Source organism: Columba livia, chromosome 6 (genome assembly GCF_036013475.1).
Source record: "Columba livia isolate bColLiv1 breed racing homer chromosome 6, bColLiv1.pat.W.v2, whole genome shotgun sequence".
NCBI lineage: Eukaryota > Metazoa > Chordata > Aves > Columbiformes > Columbidae > Columba > Columba livia.
In genome coordinates this window covers 28,849,316-28,874,303 of record NC_088607.1, presented here as the reverse complement: position 1 = coordinate 28,874,303, position 24,988 = coordinate 28,849,316, and the positions used below count along the sequence as shown (strand labels likewise).

Below are 24,988 nucleotides of genomic sequence, written 5' to 3'. Positions count from 1 at the left end.
ATATTTTTCCTTGTGTTCCCTGAGGACCATGGTGTGTGGTGTTTCTTTGCTCCTTGTTTTTGCTGTTGTTGTGTTGCTGCGAGCACGGGGGCTTGAGCTGACAGATCAGCCTGCAAGTGGCCGTGTCCCTTGGGACTGCAGAATAAGTCACTCTGGCTGGCTTGTGGGCGTAGATGAGTTATATCTGTGGAGTGCCTTGCGGTCCTGTGGAATTAAATGTTCTCCCTGATTATTTGGCACATGTTAGTTATTAAAGGATGTTCTGTCTCTTTATGCCTTACGCGAACGAGGTGCCACAGACCCGTTGAACAGAAATAGTTATCTCCAGCTTTTGGAAAAGATTTCACAAAATAAAAGCGAGAATCTTAAACTGTCCGTATTTGTGTGCATACTGTGGATACTTCGGGCAGTCTCAGTGAAGCAATTTCCTGTAGCAGTCATAATACCTCAAGTGAAGAAGCACATGCACACACAGGTGACCTGGGTCTAGGCTTTGTCCTTGTGCTGTGGACATATTTTGAGTAGTTGCTGTTTGGGGTACAACACAGCATAAAGATTTTGATGAGGAAAATCATGTTTAAATTGGAATACAGCTGATAAAATTGTATGCATATGTTTTGCACTGCCAACCTTTATTGTAAAATACTTTTTAATAGCTCCAGTTACTTGTTGTGAATTTTTTTAAGTCAAAGTTATTCTTGGACCTCAGCAAAAAATAGTGTGAGTTATGGTTGAAAACAGAAATTCTGAGTATCCTCATGTCTTGCCTTTATTTTCTGTCAAAATTTTGGTTTTACATAAAATGAAAAATGCTTATTTTATTTACATGAAAAATGCTTATTTTTATTAAGCAACTGATACTTGAAAATGCCCGAAAGAGGCCCTTATTCCATTAAGTGCAGTGCATCCTATTTCTGAAAATAATATGAAGCGAGGCATCGGAACATCTCCAAATTATTCAAAGTTTTTCAAGTTTAGAAACTGTTTCTAAAAATCAAGAGCACAGATTCATTTTTGCAGAGGTTTTGCTTTTTTTCTTTTGTGATTTGTATTTTGTTATAATCTGAACAAATTAACATACTGAAATATTTGCGTCAAGATATTTAGAGTAACGTAGCATAAACCTCTTCCATTAATATTCACTGTGATATTTTGTAACTGTATCTGTTGAGTAGCACTGATTGAATTTAGTGAAATTGTATTGTTTAAAATGCTTTTCATTAAATATATTAAATTCTTGTAGGGTATTATTGAGATCAGTTTGTGTACAGACATTTGATTTTTCCTTCTCTAGCGTTATCCAAGGCAAGAGATTGTTTGTTTGCATCTGTGAATGTCATGCTAGGCAAATTTGGGCTAGAATTGAATTGTGATGCTGTATTCTGGTAGCTGCAAAAATCGTACAGATCGCAAAAATTAATGGTGAGACTTCAGTGTATTACAAATGGATAAAAAGTTATAGAAGACATTATTTATATTGAGGCACAAAATAAATATTGAATTTAAAGAGAAAGATGTTTGGGGATTTTTGACTGTTGGTGAATCACTCTGCCAGGCTTTGTGGTTTTAAAGCCAGAATGTGTATACTTTAAAGCATTTTTTTTCTGTCCTCTTTTACTATCAAAGGCTCTACACAAACAGAGGAAATTGGCAGATGAACTGGTCTATGGGAGGAAATAGTTAAAGTAGCTAAGCACAAGTGCTATCAAATGCATAAACAAACCTCTAAAAGTAACGGTCATATTTTTTAAGTGTTTCTTATGACTGATGCTGAAGAAGGAAGAAGCTAGAAGGTATGGTGATTAAACGGATTGAGCCTTGTTTCAGCACTGGAAAGTAGAGCTGCATACAGCGGGAGCGAGGTGCTGTGCCCTGCTCTGGGGAACTGGGAAGGGAATTCTGCTGCTCACGCTCCCAAAACTTATTTTGTATATTCCTAAATTTTAATAATTGGGAATAAAACTTTAGACTATTAAAAAGTTTTAGGTTGTGGTTGTTTGTGTGGTTGGTGGTTGGTTTGTTTGTTTGTTTGCTTTTTTTAATCCTGAAACTCATTTAACCCCCCCCTGCCTGTAGAGGTCAAGGGTTTATCTGTGTGCACACCAGGGAAGTCAGCACTTGAGGCACATGAGCTCCTCATGGCTAACTCATATGTAACTCACTCCTGTGGAGGTTTTTGTAGGAAGAGTAAAATGGGTTTGCAGCATCCATTCAGTACCCTGCGCAAATTCATCTGTGAGATTTCAAAATATGTACAGCTATTCAAGTTTCAGTCTAGTTCTTTGACGCTGTTTTTGCAGGATGCTAGACCACTTCAAAGCAGGCTGGGGTTTTAGGTTTTGGCTTTCGACGTTGGTCCTCCTCTGTTTGCAAGCCAGGCAGAATAGGGATAATGCATGAAAATGAGAATGCAGCTCGCTTCGTTGACCCCAGCCACTCAAGAACCAGGTGATGTACTGAGCACAAGGGAGGAAAATCAGTCACAATCCTGTAAATATTTATGTACATAGTTAACGTTAAGTATAAAAATAGTTTTTTAAACTCAGTTGAACTCCTTGCGCATAAAGTTAAGAATGTGTGTAAATATTTGCAGCCTGGAACGTATTTCAGGTTTGAAAAATATTTAAAGAACTTTCAAAAATACTTTTTTTTTAAAAATTTAAATAGTGCGAGGCCCTGTGCTGCAGTAAGATGTGTTCAGAGAGTGAAAAAGCAGCCGTATGGGTAACTCCTCCCGGCAGCAGCAGGCAAGGTGACAGCTGGCTTACCAACCTGCAGGGGTCTTTTGTCTACACGTTGGGGCTCTCTCCGGCAAGAGTTAAGTGTTCAGTTAGAGGGCAGGAGGCTTGGCTTCGGGTCACTGAACTCGGGGCTGCGGTTGTCTGATTCAGCTAATTCTTCCCCTCCAGTCTTCTCAAGTAACTTTGAACAGATTGCTTAGAGTCTGAGTGCCTGTGTGTCCCAGTAATAAAATGGGGTTAATTATGCAACCTTTCGTCTCTTGCGTGGACCTCTCCAGTTTTTGTGCAGAAGCTAGTTTCACAGTGCTACTGTAAGATAAGTAATTTATGAGGCCCCTGGAAGTACAGGTGTTGAGCTACCTGGAAATCAGGAGGATTGTGTTTTTGGAGGGTCTCAAAAGCTCAGCATGTACCAGTCTTTCTGGAGAACCGTGGTTTTCACTTATGTTATTAGCTCCTGGTGCAAAGGAAGCGATGTTATCCTGGCAACCTGCTGTCTTAATTTGGCCTTTCAGGATATTTTGTGTTTGTATACGTATAAGTTTTCTTAGTAGTGAGTGACTGAGAACGTGTGCAAGGCAGCCATGTGCTGATGTTGCGCTGACTCCAGCTCTCACCCAGCCGCCCACTTTCCTTCCTTCCTTCCTTGGAGAGCTGGCAAACAAATCATGGCCCCGACGCCTGCGCTGCGCCGGCCCACTGGGGAAATGGATGGGGGAGAACATTTGGATGCCAGATCGGTGTCTCATTAGGCGTTTCTTAGTGTATTTTACAAGTCTGCGGACAAACAGTAGTTAAGACTCAGATGGAGAAAAATTTATATGCTCCCTGGAGGAAAGAGTGGACTGTGGAGCCTGCTGGGGTAGGCAGGGGTGTTGCTGCTGCACCCCATGGGTCCCACACGGCCATTCAAAGATGCAGTAGTGCACCCTAAAAGCTGATGGGTGGGAGGGGGTGGGTGGCTCTCCTGATGACCAGTTTTGAAACACCAGATTAATTAATTGCTTTCCACTTAGAAAGGAGGTTTAACAACATCCAGCACAAAATGTTGGGGTACATGTGGGGTGCAATGATGAAATTGGGCTGAATCCACCCAGACGTCCTCAGTGAATGGTAATTTGCAAAGTCATATGGTTGAATCAGATGACTTCAAATGTGTTCTCAAGTAAGGGTTAAAGGAAACATTAAGCTTATGTTTCCTTGTTGCTGTCATTGCTGTTTTACTGTACTAGAGTCTTAATGGTAATGTTTTCCTTTCTTTTTCACAAACAAGATGACCTTGGCAGTTAATGACCTGCTTAGAGTCTTTTGCATGGCTCTGGTGGGGAGGGGACATTCATCACATTTATTCAGTAATTTCATATTACGGAAGGAGGAGTGAAGCAGTATAATGGGACCTTGCATCCGGGAGGAGGGTGCCTCCATTTCAGGGGGGCTTCCCCGCTCCCTTCACACCATGCAGAAGCGGAGGGGGCGATGGGGCTGTTTTCGGGTGGGTGTGTGTGCGGTGGCGGCAGCACCGCAGCTGCCTGGCGTGGTGCAGGCAGGGAAGAGCAGCTGGTCCCTCACCAGCGCGCCCGGGTGGCTTTTGCGGCGCAGCTGGAAGCTGAATGGCTTCTCTTCAGCAGAGGAAAGCTCGTCCCTCGGCACCCGTGCAGCCGTGCTGTGCAGACCACAGCGAGGGGGGCCTGATGGCGGGGGGGACACGGGCCAGCAGCTCTGCTGCTGTCATGGCTGCTCTTCAGCGACAAAATGGTTAAAAGTGGCTGTGCATCTTCCATAGATCAAAAAAGCCATAAATAAGTAGTACCAGGCCTTCCTGACCCACATTGCACTTACTGGCCAGAGAAATGTTTAGCATGCTCGATCTGCAAATACTTGGCGCTGTGCTCTGCCTCTGCGTACTGCAGCTGCAGTGCTGCCGTCTTGAACTTAATGAATAAAACCGAAGCTCAAAACTCTTGGGTATAAGATTTTTGTTGTTATTTTTGTGGGGGAGAGAAGGATAATGGGTTGTCCCTTTTTTTTTTAATCCGGGATTACCGTATAAAGAGGTGTTACGTGTGAATTGCTGTGCTTGTAATCAATAAGCTGGTGCTTTGGAAAGAATTTCTGACTTTGGCACAAGTAATTTGCTTTTTAAATTGCCTGGTCATTTTTTCCTCGGTGTTGGCTGTGAGGGAGGCCCGGGTAGGTGGAAAAAAATAATCAGGGAGGTCGGTGCAGGGCTCCTGTTGTTGGCGCTGCCGTCGCCGAGCGAGCGGTGGGGACGCTGCGACCACGTGAGCAGTAATTTAGTTTGTGTTGGTCTCCTTTCAGACTGTCAGAGTAAATCCATTTTCCTTGTCACTTTGTAAATCATTATATAGGATTAGGCCTTTTACCAGCTTTTAAGAATTCTGCAGTCATTTTAAGGACTTTCCCCCTCCCTGTCTCAGCCAAGCGATTCCTATTTGTGCTGGTATTCCTCGCTATTTAAATAACGCCAGGCCTGATTAGGAGGAAATGGTCTCTGGAAAGCAACCGATATTTTTCAAAAGCGCTCTTCCACAAAGGAGACTTTGAGCTGCGCTAAGACTTTAAAAGTTAAATAATATTTTGAATGTTATAGTTCTAATGTTTTCCTATTGTCATGGGAGACTTGGATCGATTCCCAGGATTGCGGTTAACTTTGCCTCCACGCTTAGGCCGTATTTATTACCACTGAGGAGATGAACTTAAAGCTACTTCACCTTTTTTTTTTTTTTTTTTTTTTTTTTGTTAAATCTTGAAATTGAGACCTCTTAATTTCAAAGAGCTTAAAATTTGCGTATTCTTTAATGGAGGGATGATGAAGATGAGCCATCTCTTGAGGATGATGGGGGCTGCAGCATGGTTGCTGATCCTCCATGGGCGCGTGTCCGTGTCCTGGGGTGCCCCGTGCCCCCCGAGCTGTGTGCCGAGGATGCGAGGCTCCCCGTGGCACCTCCGGAGAGAGAGCAATGGACATAGTTTAAACAAGTGGTGCGGGAGGATCAGATGCCATATGTGGAGGTCAGAATGAGACCTGCGAACATCAAGAGGGAGGAGAGCCGTGCTCCCCTGCGGCAGGGTCCCCGCCAAGGCCTTGCTCTCGGGTAATTTTGATGGAACAAAGTTTTTTAGGACATAAGGTTTTAAGGACGTTTATTTACATATTAAGCTCTCAGAAAGCTGCACGAACTACAATAAAAAAATTCACCACGCTGTTACATGCTGGTTGGATCATGGCCTTTGTTGTTAGGCAGGGGTTTTTCCTGTCATCATTCCCTGCTCCCAGGGATTTGTTTGGCATAAGGTATGATTTATTCGATATCACTTAATCTGTGTGCAGTAGTCATGAACCCTGGCTTTGCAGACGCAGGGTCCGGGGCTGCCGTGTAGTCTCCCAGGGCCCATCTTCCATTAGTATGTACTTCCTGCCTGTTCCCAGGAGCCTAATTATTAATATAATAATACGTAACAATGGCTTATCAGACCAGATTACGTTAGTGTAACTTGCTTTAACTATAAGTCAATGTCCGTTAAAAGTGTTTGTTGGTTTAAGTTGAAAGCCTGGGTATGTTTCTCTGCTGAACAAATGTTCCTTTCCAGCTTCCGAAAGGACAGAACTATTTTTCAGTTTAACAGTGTTTAGTGTCTGCTACATGCAAAATGAAGGTGGTTTTGTAGCTGCATTTTTGGCCCAGGTAAAAATGTAATAAATGAACCATGAGGCAAAGGAAGGGGAAAGAAGCTAATCAGATGCTAAAGAGACTTCATGAATATTAAGTACTTTCCACTTAAGCAGTCTTTTTAATAATCTGAAACATTAATAGTGGTATGACTGCCTGCATCTACACCAGCTGTATAAGAGAGATAAAAGTCCCAGTTTAACGTGATTTTTATCAGCTTGCTCATGCTAGTGTTCGACCTACAGAAGTCTATTTGCATGTTGGAAAACAGCTTTCTAACGAACAGGACCAGCTGTATGCACAAATGAACAGTGTGTCACTTGGTTCTTGATCTGGGGAATAATGGAGTAACTGATGGTAGTTGAAATACTTGAGGTTTTTTGTTCCTCTCTCCCCCATCCCCCCAAGGTATTCAGCCTTAGTTCCTAGAATTGTACTTGGTGATTCAAGAATAAACCTGTAAATGCATGCTGAATATTTTTTGGTAACTAATTATAGGAACTATTTGTTCCCGAGTTAATGAATTCCCCATTAGAGTTGCCTGCCTTCAGTCTGTTACATGTATTGCAGAATGATTTGTTTTTTTGGTGTGTTGTAAATGTAAGCTGTGCCAGTGAAGTAAAAACAGTTTGATTGTGACTGTCCTCTAAACTGTCTGTGGATATTCAAATTTATGCTTATTGGTGTCAGGAAGATATTTGGAAAGTTCTGTTTCCTCAAACCAATTGTGTTGTCCTGCCTGGTTTGCTTGTTCTTTTGGATATCCTAAAAGGGAATGCTACCAAAGTGCTTGTTATATTTGATGCCAGATGTGTAAGTATGGGTGAAAGTTTTAGGCTTGTTTAAGTGAATAACTAGATAGTGTTTAAAAGCAAAACAACAAAAAACCAGCCCGTGCTTAACGTCCTGTTCTGGGCTTGTCTGTTTGATTTCCTGCTCAGAAGGGCTGGTCTGCTCTGTCCTTCCTCCGACATTTCTACTCCTGTTCGGGAGCTGCTGAACCATTTGCTGTACTGAAGTGAACCAGGACCCGTTTCATTTGTCCTTTATGTTTTTCGGGCTGTGATCTGTAAGGGATTAATAGCAGATGAGCTGTCCCTCTGGCACACGTCAGGTGGGCAGTGTGGAGCAGGGTGCAACCTCTGAATTTGTGAACTGGAACACAGTTAAGACTTGGATCCATTTTAGACAATCCCGAAATTAATACAGGTAATTCTTCTGTCCAGATATGTTTGCCCTTTGCTTGGGGAGCAGAGCCTGGGAGCAGGATGCAGTCTGAGCCAACTTTATATATATTTCTCAAAAGTGGGTATGTTGCATGCCTCTAAAATAGTAGACTGCAAGAAAACAAGAAAGAAAAATGGGGCAGCATTTCCCACCACTTATTTGTGTAAGGTCTGAGCTGCATTACACATCTGGAAGCAGCTTGCTTCTCTCAATACATTTGCTAGTGATTAGCTTTTTTTTTTTTTCAGTAGTGCTTGTAATTCAAGGTCTTCCTATGGAGTTAGGAAGGAGTTTCCATAGAAGCAGATACAGTACTTTCTTCTGTAGCAGTTTTTTTTTTTTTTTAAGCATTCATATTGATCCGTTTGAAAATCCATCTCCTCTAATAACTCAAATTCATTTCTTACAAAACTGAGAATCACTAAATTGCAAGTCAAGTAAAAAAAAAAAAAAAAAAAAAGACAAAAGGTAAATGGGAAAAGGATCTCATTGTGTTTCTGCAGCAGTTCTTGTTTGTTCCATCTGATGTATTCCTCCTGTCACTATGTCGCAGACCTTGTCTATCTAAGTGAGTGAGTAAACCACTTGTGCTTGAAAATATTTTGTTCGTGACCTTTGGAAAAGTTGAAGTTAAGAGATTAAAAATAGGGAAGGAAAACTGTATTTCTTTCTTTATTTTTTTTTTTTTTTTTGTGAGATATGGCACCTTAAAATCACTTTTCTTAAAACTATGACAACGTTTATTTGTTTTCTTTCAAACCTAAGAAGTGACAGGAACAGTTTTGTTGGGTGTCATTGCCAGGCTTGCAGAAAGGAAAAAAAAAAGGAGGGGAAAAAAAGAAAGAAAGACACAAACAAATACAGATGTAGTAACTTTGGGGACTTTTGGGAATAGATGCTGGATATTTCATGGAGATCCTTTCCTGACTGATATTGGAAATTTCAGCTGACATGTGTATTTAAAAATACTTGGATATGATTAAAAAAAGCCCCTACAAGCTTCATATGTTGTATTGCATTGCATCTTTTTAGTAGTTGTGATAGCTTTAAGTGAAGAAAGCCTTCTAGCATGAAAATGACAGACTAAAGTGGGCTATTTACTCCAAAGAAAATGTGTACTCTTTATGGTACCTGTGGAAACAATATCAGTCTATATGGTGATTCATTTTTATGCTATCTTTCCCGCCCACCCATTGCCCCCCCCCGAGTGATGATTCTCGTGTCAATAGCAGTGATTTATAAGACTTTGGGAAAACTGTTTTTTTTGGGAGCTAAAGACATAATGTGTCTGTTTGTAGTTTTCTTGGCCGAATTAGTGAATATTAGTGATGCGCTGTTTATCGCCTCGTAACATGTAAGCTCTTTTAGTTATGGACTAATAACTTATGGATTACACAGTGGTGTCTTGAGTGATTTGAAGCTCTCCTGGAGGGAGAACTGAGTGGCGTGAAGCTGTGGTAACCATATTTTGCCTTAGCGTTTTGTGCATCAGCTGTGTAGCATTTTTAGTTATTGCTAAAATTTGTGGTAGGAAGCTGCCTGAAATGAAATGTGAGGAACTCTGTATAATAATAAAATCAATTGGACTGTTTCCCCAGTAATTCTAGAGACTGATGCATCATTAATGTTGGTAATACAGTGGCTGTCAGATCACAAACTTCTCAATAAATGTGCAGCTGGCAGGCTTTGATGGAAATTGGAGGCAAGCAGAGAATGAGATTTAGGGCTTTGATATATGTGGTGTCAGCCATGCGATGAAGTTTTTATCAATTTCTGTCACTTCTGTCTCTTATGCTCACTACATATGTGGTCTTCCTTGCAGTTTCTAGTGGTGGCTGAAATGATAACTGCACCTTTTCAATGTTTAGTAATAGAGATAGAGGTTAAAGGAAGAGCCAGCTTCTCTTTTAAATACATTGTTCTGTATATGGTGGCATCACATCAGAAATGTAATGCAATGATTGACTGTTATACGGTTAGTGATTTATTAGCTGTGATACTTCTGATGGAAGCTGGAAGCAGAACTAGTCATCAAAGAACTTGCATGAATACAGCAGCCAGGCAATTGTTTAGTATCGTAGTTAACAACCTGTACTGGGGACAGCCATCAGGAGAACCTGTTGAGTGACTTTTCCAGTCCTTCTGACTCTGTTTTTTCATGTTAGTAGTTTAAACTGCTTAGGAAATCACGATTTCTCCATATATTTAGATTAAGCCATTTGAAAGACTTCCAGACCTAGAACAATTACTAGAAAAAATCAAATGGGCAGGTTGCAAATCCCTGTCAACATTGATTTAGATCAGAATTATATAAACAGCTGGAAAGTGGCACAAATATCTGCAACATAAAGGAAAAATAAACAAACTAGTTTGCTAAGAGTAAATACCGATAAGGATGTTTGAATTTGAACACCATCTACTTCTGCATTGTGAGGAGCACAGGCTTTCACCGTGGGCTGCACTGATTTACACCTTAGCTTAGTAGTGGTGTGAGTTTTTCTCTCTTCAAACTCTTACAACAAAATGAGGTATCAAAAAACACAAAGCAAGCCCTTGCCCATTATAGGGAGAACTTTGTGGCTTGGTGTCACATTAGCAATAGCTTTGGGTGGCTCTGGGCCAAAGTTGGCTGAAATAGTTTCCCTGTTTTAACCCTTTGTGAGCAGCAGTCTAGCACAAGTGTGTGCACTCTGGGCTGCACTGTTGCAGGGGAGGGTTCGGCCCCTTGCACAGAGTTGTTAATTTATCATCTCCGCAAACTTTCTTGTTTGTGGTGTTTTATACATGAACCTGCAAAACACGGTGATTTCTCCCTTTTTCTACCTCCACACATTCTTCCTTGGAGGATGTAACTGGTACTTCTCATGCCTGAAATCCCATGGACATTATTAGTAGTGTAATCTTGCATAAAATATATTACAGGAATTTAGTTAAAAGAAATGCCCTTTAAAAATTTGATAGGCTGATTCTCTGTGGGCAGATATCAGACTTATAAAAGGAATTTTTTCAGTATAACTCAGCTCTTTTCCAGTAATTTGGAGCTGGGTAATGCCTTATCCTTATTCCTGGACTTGCTGCTGGTTTAGTTAGGATGATTCTTTCAGCTGTGGTCAACTGGCAAAAGTTTGAGCTAAAGTCTTTGGTCCATTTTGTCCCCTTGGGCTTGCTTGCACCTCTGCAAAAGCATTTTTTTGTTCTGAACACCTGCAAAGAAGGGACGATATTATGCCTGCTGATTCACTGATGCCCAGTGCAGCTTAGTGGTGTTCCTGTAGGTTGTGAATACTTGAAGCTGCTCGGGCATGCCAGCAGTTTTGGACTTGGATTTGCTGCAACTGTAAGCCATGGGTTGAATGCCCCAAATGATCTTGTAGTTTACCTGCCCCAGGAATTTGCAGTGCATATTGGTGCTGAGCATCTCACAACAGTGTCAAGTGAGGATTGTGGTCCATGGGCAAAAAAAAGCCCTCTCCTCTGCCATCCATGAGGTTGGTTGGTTGGTTTATTTGTTTGTTTTTCTTTCTTCCTTTCCTCCAGCTATTTTATGAAAGCAGTGTTGTTTGGCTGTTGAAGTTGTTTGTTTGATTATAGGCCAAGTGGACAAGAACCAGAATATAAGTTTTTTATTTTTATCCCTTCTGCAGTTTGAAGGGAGTAATGTGTACAGATACTGGTAACAGTATTTCCTGGGAAGATTTTACTAGTAACTAGTTTACACAGCATGTCTTTAACTCCTCCGGTGGTCCCAAACCTATCTGTTCGCCCGTCTTCTGTTCCTGCTTTGCTTGGAGCCCTAGAACTGGAAGTTGTGTTTAGAAAGGAAACTACAACGCTAGCCCAAACTTTTCTTGCAAATATGTGCATGTGGCTGATTTGCTACTTGTTTTTAAACAGCATTGCTGATTTAAATGTAGGTGCCTCTCCTTGTTCTACTCATTGATAGGTATCTATTTCCTTAATTTAGGATAATCAGACACATACATAGATGAGTGCATTTCTATATATATCTATGTATCTATAGATATAGTACGTCTGATACCATCTCTGTATTTTACTTTCTTAAAATGATGCTTTCAGAGGCTTTTTGGCATAGTATGATTTTAATTTTTTTTTCCTCTTTTTCTTTATAAACTTTCAGTTTCTCTCTATACTTCATCCCCTGCAGAAGGTCAACATTTAAGGCTTTGCTTCTGTGAATTTGATTAAGGGTCTGTAAGTACATGTTATATATTTTAGTGAGTAGAATTTCCTGGACATATCTCATTCCACATTAGCTCTTTAGAAGAGCTGCTCTGGACTTGTACGTGTGAGTTTCCAGGAAACAGAGTTGGAAGGGGTTTTCTTGTGTGTTGAAAGCCAAGCTTGCCTTCTATGGGTTAAACGGTGGTGTCTGTATATGTGTAGACAATATTCACTTCAGTAAAAAGGCTCTGCATCTGGCATCTCATAGGCAGATGAAACCATGAGGAATAGCTGGTAATGTCAAGTAGAATAGATGATAAAATTATTAAATTATGTAGCATTGTCTAATCTGCTCACACAGCTTTGCCTGTTACAAGTGACAAACTAATATGCCATCAGGCTTGACAGCCCTCTTAGTTTATTGTAGAAATGCAACACAAACTGTCGTTCATGTGCTCCAGAAGTGATGTGTTTCGGATAACAGGAAATACGTTCCTCCGGCACCTTATAAAACCCTACAGTTGGCTGAGTGTTACATGAACGAAAGCGTGGAGTCCAGTTCATAATAAAAAAATTGAGCTTAGACTGAATATATGTGCTTGTCCCCTTGCTTTCCTTTTGTAGGAGTTTGTGGAACCATTCTTTAGAAGTGATTGATTTGGTCTGAAGATCTGCAGAAGTCATTGTGTGCAGTCTGTTGCAGAGGGGTGGATGCAGACCACATGAAGTTATGCCTCAGCATGACACGATAATTTCAGTGGAGGTAAAATCTGTCAGTCAAATCTCTGGCCTGCATGGTACTTGAAGTGGATGTTTTCCTGGGGTTGAAGGCACACCTGGGCAGAGCAGCAAACAAAACCCAGGTTTCAACCCTCACTTTGTAGTGGTTGCATCCAGGTTTCAGTTTCTCAGTGCATGATATGAAGGATGGTATGAACATCATCCCTTTGAGGTAGGTCTAATTGAGGGGTGATGCAGAGCATGTATCTCTACTGCCTTGGCCTGTGTTCCTTCATCTGGTTACTTCTATTCATATTAATATACATCTGGCTTCCTTCCTGGAAATACTGCATGTGGTGCCAAGCCTTGTGGTGGTTTTGTAATGGGATTGATGAACATGTGGCTGTTCAGCTGGCTTCCACAAGTCACATCTGGGAAAGAAACTTATTTTCAGAGGCAGAGTTGTTTGCGGCTGTACTGACCCACTGCTAAACTGAGATAATACCAGTCGGTTTAGAACGTCCTTACATCTTAGAATGTATCCAAGTCAAGTTGCTCAGACTAGAGTGAATTCAAAACTGCTTTTCAAGTTAGTTGCTGATGACAGATGAGAGTATATAATGTGTATACAAAATTTTGCGTCTCTTTGGGTTGAATGCATCCTCTGCCGGTGAGACAGCCACAATAAATAGATCTATCGTGTCAAGAAAACTGAACTTACTCCAATACAACATATATTTCACACTCTTTTAATCTACCTGGGCTATTCTGTAAACTGTAATTGATTAGAAACCAGGTATAAGAGTAAAGAGTATCTCTGTTCTGTTTTATTTTGTGTAGTTCTCAGGTGCAACATCTAAGAAAAACTGTTAGAGTTAATAGTTTTATGTTGATATGTATTTCTCTCCCTTTCTAAGATTAAAAGCGAACATATATGCAGAATTCTGAAAGGACTGGAGGTTATCTTCCCAAATTCTCTTTTGGAAAGAAGTCTTCCATCCCTTGAATAAAGTCAGCTGCTTTATTTCCATCTGTTTGCATGGTGCATTGTCACAAGATGATCTGATACTTGAAATTTCTTGCATCCATACTACTCTACTCATAATAAAATTTTGCCAAAAGTGCTGATCCAGATTAGCAAGAACATGACACATCCATGAAGTATCAGACACGATAAAAACTAGTTTTAACATACAGAATCAGGGCCATTAAGATTCCAAACTAATTAGAGATGGAATTAGCCTTGAATTACTTGAGATGGAAAGACAAAGTATTAACAAGCAAAGAGATAGAGCTTTTAAGACTTCAGATTTCTCCAAGGACAGTGGCTGGAATAAGATGGAAGTTGCCTCTGTCGTGTTTCTCTTTTGAAAATACATAATTTAATAATTGTTCTTGGAATTTAGCTTTAGTTTTCTCTAGGTGTTTCAGGAATGAGAAACACAGCTGAATGATCATTCGTGATACGCAGAATATAACACTTAGGTGTCTAAATTGTTTCGCTGAGCTTGCTGGCACTGCACAATGATGCTGTTGCCCTCCAGCCACTGTGCTTTCTCATACATTGTATTTTTAAAAGAACATATATATGTGTCTGTGTCCGTACTGTATTTCCAGAAGTCTTTGCGGACTGCATTAAGGGTGTTTTAGTTACAGGCATCAGCAGATATATTGGGCAAAAGTTTAGACTTTATTTCTTTAATAATATTTACTGTGATATTAAACCAGTAAAGCGTACCTAACTTCTCTTAAAACTGGTTAGAATAACTTGGTTGATTGTATTGGTTTCCTGTGGAAGAAATTTCTCACTGATTTTAGCCTTCATGTAGGGTGGGAAGAATGAAGTGAGTATTGTTACCTTTGAACTGTTGGCTTGGAGATAAATCACCAATATCGGATCATAATTTTTAGATTAGATCAGTTGGAGCAATTGGTGGATGTCGATGCTTACCTACAAAAAGAAAAGACGGAGCGTTTTGCTTGCTCTAAAAACTAAGTATGTAGAAAGAGTCAGTGTATTCAAGTCTGTTTTGTGCAACTATTAATTCAGCCAGTTTTGAGTCCGAATTTAAGTCTGAGCTCAAGTTCAGTCAAGCAGGTAAATTTTGTCCTTATTCAGAAAAGTGCTTACGTTGACCAGATGCTTAAATATCATCAGCTGCTGAATTAAACTCTGAAATCCCTCAGGTGTTCTGCTGGCTTGCTTTTATTGCAGCCTCTGTATTTCCTAACAGGAGATTGGTAAAGGAATATCTTTGGTGGCATAAGAATTTTAGGAGCAGAGCAGAAATCTGGAAGGTGTATCATGCAATCTCATTTTGGGCTTAAAGGAAACCAAGGAACTTGGTCTGCAGCTCTGTGTTCTTCATGTAGTGACTCAGTTACTGGGGAAAATATCAGATCACTGTACAATTCAATACTGAAGTTTTAAAGAGCACTGTGAAAACCTACTCTTTGTTTCTAAGGGTACCGCTTCTCTAGTTTTTCTCAACTATTTATGCAGCTGTTCTTTGGAAGATCCAATGTTTTAAATTGTAATGGAAAGCAACAAATCTGTTGCGTTTTTTCTAAAACCTCCAGTGCATTTTACACTGAAAATGCTGCTTTTTCCCCTCTGATCTGTGCAAGTTCTACATGTTAGTAATAAATTATTATTTACATTTTTTAACTTGGCACAGTTTTGCCTTGGAGCTTAAGTGTGAGAAGAGACAGGAAACTAGAATATTAATTTTGTTAGCTTAGGCAAATAGAAGAATAAGGTGCAGAAAGTTAAGTGCAAACAACTGCTGACTATGACAAGGGGTACTTGGTGAATGCAGTTTTAATGATGATAGAAAATATGTTGATGAGTATCTTGAGCAAGAATAATTTATATGACTTGTTATAACTTGCAAGAAGGCTTGAGATTTATATCTAATAAATATTGATGGTTTGTAACTGAGTTTGTTGTGCAGGTAAAATGGTATCTGACTGTTATTGTCAAGCTTGTTTAAGCCTTCAGAGATAGCTTTTGCAGTATGCTTTTCTCCTAAAAAGTTATCTGTCAGAAAGTCAAGTATTAAAGTCTGGTCTGGTTACAAATGCTACTCCAGTGAAAAAGATTGACAGTGTAGGGTTATTTTTTGTTTGTGTTTTTTTTTTAAATGTAAATATATAGAGTTCTTTAGCTGTTGTTCCATACAGAAAAGCATTTCAGTGAATGCTTACTTCTGCAATTGTCCCTTAATTTCAGGGAATACCGTTGTGGCAGAACACTTTCCTGGACTCTTTATCCAGAGTTATCTGAAATCATATGTAGTCTTTCTATTTAAATAAGCTAGCTTTTCTTTCAGGGCCCACAACCTGTTTACTGTGCGTAAGTGCTGCAACACAACATTCACAGACGTTTCTGTGAGGGCTTAAAAAGTCTTTTGAAAAGTATACATTACGTTACAGTGCTTTCTTGAATGTAGGCTAAGGACAAATGCCTGTGTTAAACAGAGTGTGGGGAACACACATGTAATGCAAAAGGAGTTTTACCTGGAGCCCCCTTCTTGCTTCTGGAAGACGTGCTGCTCCTGTTTGCTGCCCTTCTCCCCAGCCCCGAATCAGTGCTGGTTTTCTGAGGATCTGCTTGCAGGAAAAGTCTGAAAAGCAGCGGAGGTCACCCGAGTCGTGGGTTACGTGCATCAAAACGCAGCACTTACATCCAAGAGATTATTACATTCTGTCTGGGAGAGGATAATATGTAGCACTGGGTTCTGCCAGAGCCATTAATATGTATTATGCCATTAGTATTGCACAGATGGGTGCAAGATGAAGGGAAGCAGCGCCAGCAGGACAATAAGGTATGTGCTTGGTTCTGCTTCTGACTTCTGGCTACTGCGGGTCGCAATGATTAGGGCTCTGCTTCTTTCAATCGAAACCTCTTCAAGAAAGACAGAGTCACTCGATAGATTGTGGAATACTGTGAATTAAGCCCTTTTAAAAGTTATTATGTGACCTGCGTTCATCAATGGTAATTCACACGTTACGATGATGAGACTTCTCAGAAAGTATTTTCTGATTTGACCGCTTGACCATTAGATTAACATTTTCACTGTCTTAAAATCAACAGTTTGAGAGTTTTTTAAGGTTGTGAATGTCAGGGCATCTTACTTGTGCTTTAAAAGAGTGGTATACGAAAAATATAAAACAGGGAGGCTCTGAAAATTATCGATCTGATGCAGCCAACACTTGCAATCTGCGTTTTATTGAAGTTAATGCCAAAAATGTGATTGATTCCATACAGCAGGGATTTTGCTTGTGTTCTGATGTGTTAATTTAAGTGTCTGTGTATTCAACAATGTCAACAGAGTTTCCTTGCAAGGAAAATAAAGCTTGTTTGCATCATCAGGTGTTAAAAGGTATTTTTAATTAGAACTTTTCTCACGAGCGTGTACTCTTCATCATTGGAAAGCAAAATGCTTTAGATAAACACTAAAGAGTGTTAGAATTGGGAAAACATGATAAAGGTTCTGAATACTTATTTATTATTAGGCTCAGGTTTTCAAAATTACACAATCTGAAGCTGGTTTATTAGGGTTGCTAGTGCAGTTCATTCCTGGCTGGTGAGCAGAGCTTACTTTGCTTGCCTTTCTGCATATGCGGCTATGAATCTTAGCTTCTGTATAGAAGCTGTGCTTCAGCTTTCAGTGTTCTTGCAGTAAGATGCTGGTGGAGTTGTGAACGTGGTTTCTCTTTGGCATAGGTGAGACTTCTAGGTCAAAAACATCTTAGAATAAACAGCTCATCTATTGGTTTATTTAGTTAGTTATTTTTAAAAGTATGATTGCAAAATCAACTTCAGTATTTTGAGCACGAAGTGGCAAGGAAGGACCTAAGAGTTGTAAGCAAAAATACAGTTCCTTAAATCTTCTCTATTTTAACCAACCTAATGTTTGCAGAACCTGCTTAGGAACTCATGGTTACTATAATTGCATACAAAACCAAAACTGAAATCCTTTGGAGAAACCCAAGGCAATTTCCAGTTGTGTTTGTGGATGGACTAATTATTTGAATACATTTGGAGTAATGCCTCTTAGGTCTGTCTTTTTTTTTTTTTTTTTTTTTCTTCAGCATTGCTGTAAACAAAAACTTTGCAAAAGACTTAATTGGTTGTAATTTGTTGGATAGACAGAAGCCGTCGGGAAATGGACAACAGTGCTCTGTTGGACACAAGTTCTGTGTGGTTTTGATTTATTTAGGTGTTTTGGGCTTTTTCCCAGGGTGTTGCTGAAGTTTCAACTTCTGAAAATTTGTTGAAGGAAATAGTCCATCCTGTATCTCACTTTAATTTTAGTAATAGAAGGGGCTGGAGCAGGACCACCACTCTTAGGAGCCTGAGAACAGTTTCAGAGGCACGGATCCTGCAGAGACTCTGTTGGCGCAGCTGGCGTCACAGGGAGCAGAGGTAGCTTATGAGGCCTCAAGACCGATGGATTAATGGACAACTGTTGGCATTTGGGGTGCTGGGAGATGGCATAAAGAAAAAATGCTGTTGACTTTGTATTCCGAGGTTATTAACTCGAGTAATTTCCATAGCAAGTTCCCCTTGCTCTTGTTCCTGTGTGCACTGACAGAACTTAAATTGCTGATAACTCTCATTACAATTATATTACAGGCTGACATTGGTGGTGTTACAATGAGTGAAAAGACTCATTTTGGTATTTTTAATTGCAACTGATGGAGCCAACATACTGCTATGTGCACATACTCACAATCGTTGTATTCAAAATGCAATGACTCCTGTTACATCTTACTAAATCAATACACTTCTGTGCGTTTCATCACTGTCTGAGATCTTTGGTCAAAAGTCTTTGAACCTTGGATTTTTGTGCAGTCCTTAAGAAATGACCAAATACAAAGCTAAACCACACAAAAAATAACAGCAATCCTATAATATCAATCCAGTGATGGTAACAGGAGTGAGGTTGCCTGCTAGAAGTAGTATGTCCTGTCAGCAATTTTAATACCCTTCTAAACAAGGTTATTTAAGGTAGAAGTAAAAATGTTCTGCTAGAACTAGGGGCTGAGGACCTCTGGGAGTTTTAAAAAAATAAATCAAAGCTATGTATCAGCAAAATTTGTCTTGGCTCTGTTAGTTCATGTAGAAACAAAACTTTTAATGTCGTCATGAATTGTAGAAGTAGCACATCACCATACAGCAGGTTGGCAATGTCAATTTTTTTTTGGGAAAAAAAAGTCTGAGTTCAGTAGTCTACAGTTTAACTTCCTATTCCTTTTAGTTATCTGCAAGTGTACTTGTTTGAACCCCCCCCCAAGCAAAACTTTGCCCATGTTTGCCTGAAGGTTCTTGTGCCATTTGGACAAGTCCTTATGAGTCCTTTTTTGGCAGAGTTCTGGTTGAAGTTCAGGTGTTTGCACAGTTAGCTCAAAAGAGGACTTCAGTGTGTGAACCCAAAAGTACCTTAAAAAAAAAAAGCTGTTGTAACGGCGATTTGACACAGCTCCAATCATTACCTACTGCTCATCAGCTCTAATCTGTGCATAGCAGCTTGTTTCCTCTCTTCTCTTGAGGTTGAACTCATATCAGCGGGGGAATGCGTTATCATTTGACATCAGGAGGCTTCCAGAGGCGTGCTCGGCAGAGATGCTGGCGTGAAGAGGCTCGCAGGCTGGGCCTAGAGGGCAGCCGGTTTGAATGTGGGTACAAGGACTGGAAGTGCTTTGCATTCTGTTTCCATCTTTGCTGATCTGGAAGTTATTTTACTTGGTGATTTGGGAAGATAAAAGCTGATGGGAGAATGGGCTCTGTGGAATTGAGGTTTCTCCCTCCTGTGCAGACCTGGTTGAGGAGAGCGCTGAGGAAACACACGGATGGCTTTGGAGAAAGGTCCAAAGTGCAGATGGGCTGCTCTTGTGTGACAGCAGCAGTTCCACATGTGGAAGCAAGCACAGCCCTCTCAGCACTCATGAGCGGTGAATAGAGCTAAAAAGCTGGAGAGTGGGTCTGCCTTCTGAGAAATGATTGGCAGGGCTGGAATATAACTCATTACAGAAGCAGCAGAAGATTGGGAAACATTCGTTTATGCCAATTCAAATTGCTCTGGTCCCTAGAGACCTGGCAGTGTGATTCACCACTATGAAATATTCAGATTTTAATCATCATTGCCTAGTGCAAAAACTGTAACTTGGTTGTTTCTGAAACGCTGAGCTTTTATTCCACATAAACAAGTGCGAATGTATATGGAAAGTGCATGTAAATAGGTACAAAGTATAACTATATATCAAACTTCTAAAAACATGGATATATCTAAAACATATACACATTTATATGCGCTTGTCTGAAGACTAAAAGGGCTGTGGAAGAAATGACCTGTCTGCTGTGAATGATTTCTGTGTGTTTTGGTGGATGAAGAGCAGGGCACAGAACCGAGTATTGAGTGTGCTGGCACATTACCAGTGGCTCAGCATAGAGGATTTAGTGTCTGGTCATATATTTTTCACAGTAACTTAAATTTATGCCTGAATTGCACTTAAGCTTTATTTAAAATGGAAAAATCTTCATTTTGTCAGTTTGTCAAACTTTGCTGGGTCTGAAGGTGAATTCCAGTGAAAGCTGGTATTTTTGTTTCGGATTTGCCCAGCTGACAAGGGGTAGCATTGCAGAACAGTCCACAGCTACAGATCATCCTTTTCCTTCAGCTCTTTTCTCTGGGAATCCTGAACCCTAGTACTCTTTCCTTCTGAATCTGGCTACTCATGCAGCCTGAAGTCATTGTGCTTGCTGTTATCCAAACGAGCTGTCCCCTGATAAACACAGACAAGTCAGTCTGTTCTACCGGATCGTTGCTGTCGAAGTGTGTGCTGCTCCTGGAAACACCGTGTTCCCAGCTCTCCCCCTTGCCCGGTCAACACTGCTCACTGCCAATTTATTCTCTTTGAGTGTGGGTTTGGTCATTCGTGTTCAGCTATGCCAAGAATTACTTAGTAATTGCAACGGGATTTGGAGTGACCACGTAACGTAGGGGAAAACAGATTTGTGCACTTCCTGCTTTATGAAGACAGATGAGCGAGGGCTCACAGGGTTGTTAAAGCGCAGCTTGAATGCTGGGTCTTAACAGATGCCAAAGGTCCTCTGGTCTGCCTGATGATCCTGAAGGTTTCTGTTTTAATCTGGTACCAAAGGAAATATGAGTGCATGAGATATAGGCTTTAGCTGAACAAAAAGGGCAATTAAAAACCTAACCTACATCTCTTTTGTGTGGGTTTTTGTTTGTTTGTGTGTGGGTTTGTTTGGTTGGTTTGGTTTTTGTTTTGTTTTTCCTAACTTCTTATTCAAGTTTTCACACTCTGCTTTCCCCATGTGTACTGTCATAGCTATGTAATTTATATCTCTTAAGAATCTGTGAACTCACCCTGAAAGATAAGAGTAGAAATAAGTAAAATTCCTCATGTTATTAAAGCGAAATTTGCGTGTGTGAAGATGGCCTGTGTTTTGGTCTAAAATGCATTGCTCTTATTTTAATCCATGTCCTCTGTGCTCACGTTAAGGTCTTTTCTGTACTGCTGAAGTGTGAAGTAACAAGTAGATAATATTAGACCCAAGTTGTTTGTATGTGTGTATTTTTCTTCTCAGAATTTCATTGAAAAGATGAGCCTTGTGTTTTGGCATTTGGAAAGAAGCATAAGGGTGTGTTTTAAATCAGGTAAAACTGATTTTCCCAAATTGCAGCATCTGATGTGTCTGTGTTGAACCGTAAGGCCTCAGAGCCCTGCTTGCTGCAGCAGGAAGGATTCAAATTCTGTCTGATTTTTCTTATAAGGCTTTAGCTTGTTGATTAGTATTGATTGCTGAAGGAATTGGCCACTTGAGTAGATGCTGAATCAAATAATCCCCTCAGTTCTTGCTTTGCAAATCCATTGTCGTGGAACAAGCTGCTGAGAAGCTTTGCGTATGTGCCACAGCGTGATGGGAAATTCTCTCACAGTCCGACTGGTAAAAATTGCACCTTTTTTCTTCTTCTTAAAGTACTATTGACAAGTGATATTTGTGCATAAATTTTAGGGTAACAGTTTGTAGTTACATGTAATAGAATAACAACAAAAGGCCAGGAGTAGCTTTTTGACGTGTATAAATGATTTTGGTGCAGCGAGATTTAGCCTTGTAAATCACGTAGGTAGTGCTGAAAAAATTTCCCACGTCTTTCTGTCTGAAAAGCCTGTACTGCTGATTGAACTCCCGACACACAGTGTAAACAGAGCATCTGTAGCTAATGCAGCTTTTACATTTTGGATTCTAAACTGGTCTCTGCGATAATGGTGACAAAACCAGGTGATGCCCTAGAAAATAGCTGGAGATTTTGTGTGCAAGTTTCGGTGAAATGCAACGTGTTAATTGGAATTCTTAGAGTATAAACCCCAGCTGCCATTTGTAAGAGATTACTGCTGACATGTGAAAGTACAGTTGAACCAGACGGGAGGTGCAGGCTCAGCCATGTGAGCCTTGTTTCTGCTGTCTGGTGTGAAGCCCAGAGGAAGCCAAGTGATTGCTGCCATGGTGCGGTTTATGGACGCAGAGCCTCTGGCTGGAGGACGGGTGGTTACCTGTTACACGCTCCAGGGGCTGACGGCTCCGTTTGTTACCTGTTTCTGCTCTTGATCCTGAGTTTCCTCTCTTGACTGTTGCATTTTTCTTTATTGTTAACAGAAAAAGCTCAGCTGAAGTCTCCTTACTGGAGTCCTAGTTCTGCATTGCACATTAGCTATAGCTGTATCTATTGTGATAATCCTTGTTTTAGTTGGTAACTTCAAATAACCAGTTACTTCTTGCTCAACTTTTTCCTATTTTAACTCTTTCAAATTATTTGATTAGAGGAGGAAATAATTCACAGGGAAACAGGAACTGTGGAAAAGCCTCTGAACTTGAGGGGGGAGTATATATGGTAAGTCATGAATTGTGTCATGCTGTATCAGGCATCCACGTAGTGGAGCTATACTTTTGTGTAAGGAATAGCAGAAATGTCAGTAATGAGAGTTTCTTTCAGGAGATGATCCTTGTAAAAGGGTCCTTTGGAGACAGTCTGTTTGCCCTCTGCTTTGGTTTCTGATTAAGTTCCTGAGGCTGAATTTCTTGTAACAATAAATTAGCTCTTGGATACATTTTCCAGAGGAAAAGTGTTTATTAAGAGCTGTTTGTGACCATCTGAGCTTCAGGACAAGCAAACATGCTAAAGGTGGAAAATACAGTCCAAATATATGTGCACACTCAAATGATGGTTCACTGTTTTTTCTTCTTTCTCTGCGAGACTGATACTCAAAAGTCTTGGCCATTGACCACTGATAGCAGAAGCCTATTACAAAGGAAGGCAACATCAGAACTGGTGAACAGAACGAGATAATTCATTCTTTTAAGATCCAAATAAAATCTCTTAAGTAGTTAAAATGTAGATTATTATTACAAAATAATATGAAGCATTAATAGAAGAAATACCTGAAAGCACATGTATAGCATAGAAAATAATTATGTTCCTAGCACAGTCTTTGAACATGGTGCATGAACAAGTTTAATCTGCAGATAAATGTCTTCCATTTTTGAGGTCTCTGAACTTGCTAGACCCTTGGGATCATTAGCAAATCTTCTGAAAATGACCAAAATTACTTTCCAAGCAAAAGCAGCAAGTTAGTACTCACCGCTAATGCTCTGTTGTCTTGCTCATGCCCACCATGCACTGGCTCAGCGAGAAGTGCATGATCAAGCACCTGAAGGAGAGCTGGTTGTCTTTTGCTGATTTTTGCAAACTTAAGACCAATGCATTGGCTTTAAACATTTCTTATGTACTGCATCTGAAATGCATTGAAGTCATTGTGCCACTGCACAAGTCTTTACTAGTAGCGGTGTTGTTCCCAAGTGATCTCTGCATATTGATAATGAATTTTCTGTTATGCATGTAACTTTCCCTGGGGTGGTGTGAAACTAGATCACTGAAGTGATTTATGAAATGGAAACCTGTTTGAAAGCGCATATTAGTAGCGGTTTGACAGTTGTTTGGCTTTGTTGTTTTAAGTGGAGTTGGTTTATAAAAGTAAAGGGAGTTGGTGGTGTGTATGCACAGATACTGCAGTATAAAACCCCAAAATCCAATACAGAAAGGTCCTGTCTCTGAAGCTAAGAGAACTCAAATAGTTAAGCCTCAAGTGTGGATCTGTGATAATTCAGCTAAATGTGCAATATTATCTGAGGAAATGTATCTTGCTTCTCTGATAACACTGATGAGAATTTGAAAGGCTTTAACTATTAGTTCAGAGTTGTTTTCCATTAGACTTAGCTGCAATTATTGTGAGACTTATATTTGGAGATCTGAGAAAGTTTGTTTTGCAGCCTTCGGTTATGTCTGCTCAGACAAGCCTTGCCCTGGTTAGGAAGGGGAAATGCCAGGCACGGGTACACTCCCACTGCATCTTTTAGCTAGAGATCCACATTGTGGTCTCAAGATTCCAGATGATTTGTCGGAAAGCCAATGTGCTTTACATGCCAGGCAAAACTTAATAGCAATTTTAGCTTCTTGAAATGTGCATTCTTAGTGGAGGGGGGAAGCGATGTGAACTTGAGTGGTTTTAAAAAAAATAATTTTAAAAAAAAAAGGATTACGTACTTTAACAACAACAACAAAAGATTTGGCAAGAAGGATGTATTACAAGTAATCAATAGATAAAATGATCACAAGATCATTTCCAGCACACTCTACAGGCAGGTGCTTAAAGCCAGTGTCAGAACTCCATGGACTTTCCATAAATATGTCTTGAGGAATGCAGAGCACAAACCAGAGCAGCCTCTTTTCCCTGGCTCACCTCAGCAGCTGCGGGTGGTTCATTTGTGCTGCAGCCAAGAGCCGGGCCGGGTGCCCTGTGTCTGTGTCCCCATGTCCACGCTCCCCCTGTGTCTGTGTCCCCATGTCCACTCTCCCTCTGTGTCTGTGTCCTGACGTCCACTCCCTTGCCATCACAGGAGGGCAGTGCGGTGGTGGCTGCTTGTGGCCAGCAGGACAGGCGAGCATCTTCTCTCTGGTGTTGATGCTGGGTCTTGGACCAGTGTGGAACCTGGTGGTGGCTGTGTGTTACATTAATAACTTGGGCTGTTACAGCATAAAGATAAGTATTAATATTATACCAAAATTGATTGTGAATTACTTCATTGATATATCATGAAATCAATTCAGTGATGTAATAGCTTTTGTATTATTACCTCTAAGTACCATATTACCTTCCTTGGGACTCAGTATAATGGTGCACAGGCAGCATAAGCATGGGGGTTTTTGGTTTTGTTTGTTTGGTTTGGGTTGGGTTGGTTTTTTGTTTTTGTTTTTTACATGAAGTGGATTTGCACTAATGATGGTTGGAAATAAAGGACTTGGTGTTTTATAACATAGCTGTCTGTAAACAGGC

The 24,988-nt window shown here is 40.4% G+C and overlaps 1 protein-coding gene across 18 annotated transcripts in view; it reads left to right on the top strand.

The window, feature by feature from the left end:
* The window catches only part of ZMIZ1 (zinc finger MIZ-type containing 1), a 346,742-nt gene that overhangs the window by 18,298 nt on the left and 303,456 nt on the right, over window positions 1-24,988 (top strand). Inside the window, exon 1 of one of the 18 annotated variants that reach the window (XM_065067696.1) lies at window positions 5,509-7,642. The exons of the other annotated variants lie outside the window; for them this stretch is intronic. The gene's annotated coding sequence lies outside the window, so the exon portion shown is untranslated. Of the gene's footprint in view, window positions 1-5,508; window positions 7,643-24,988 lie in introns of those variants that run through there. 18 annotated transcript variants of the gene reach the window in all.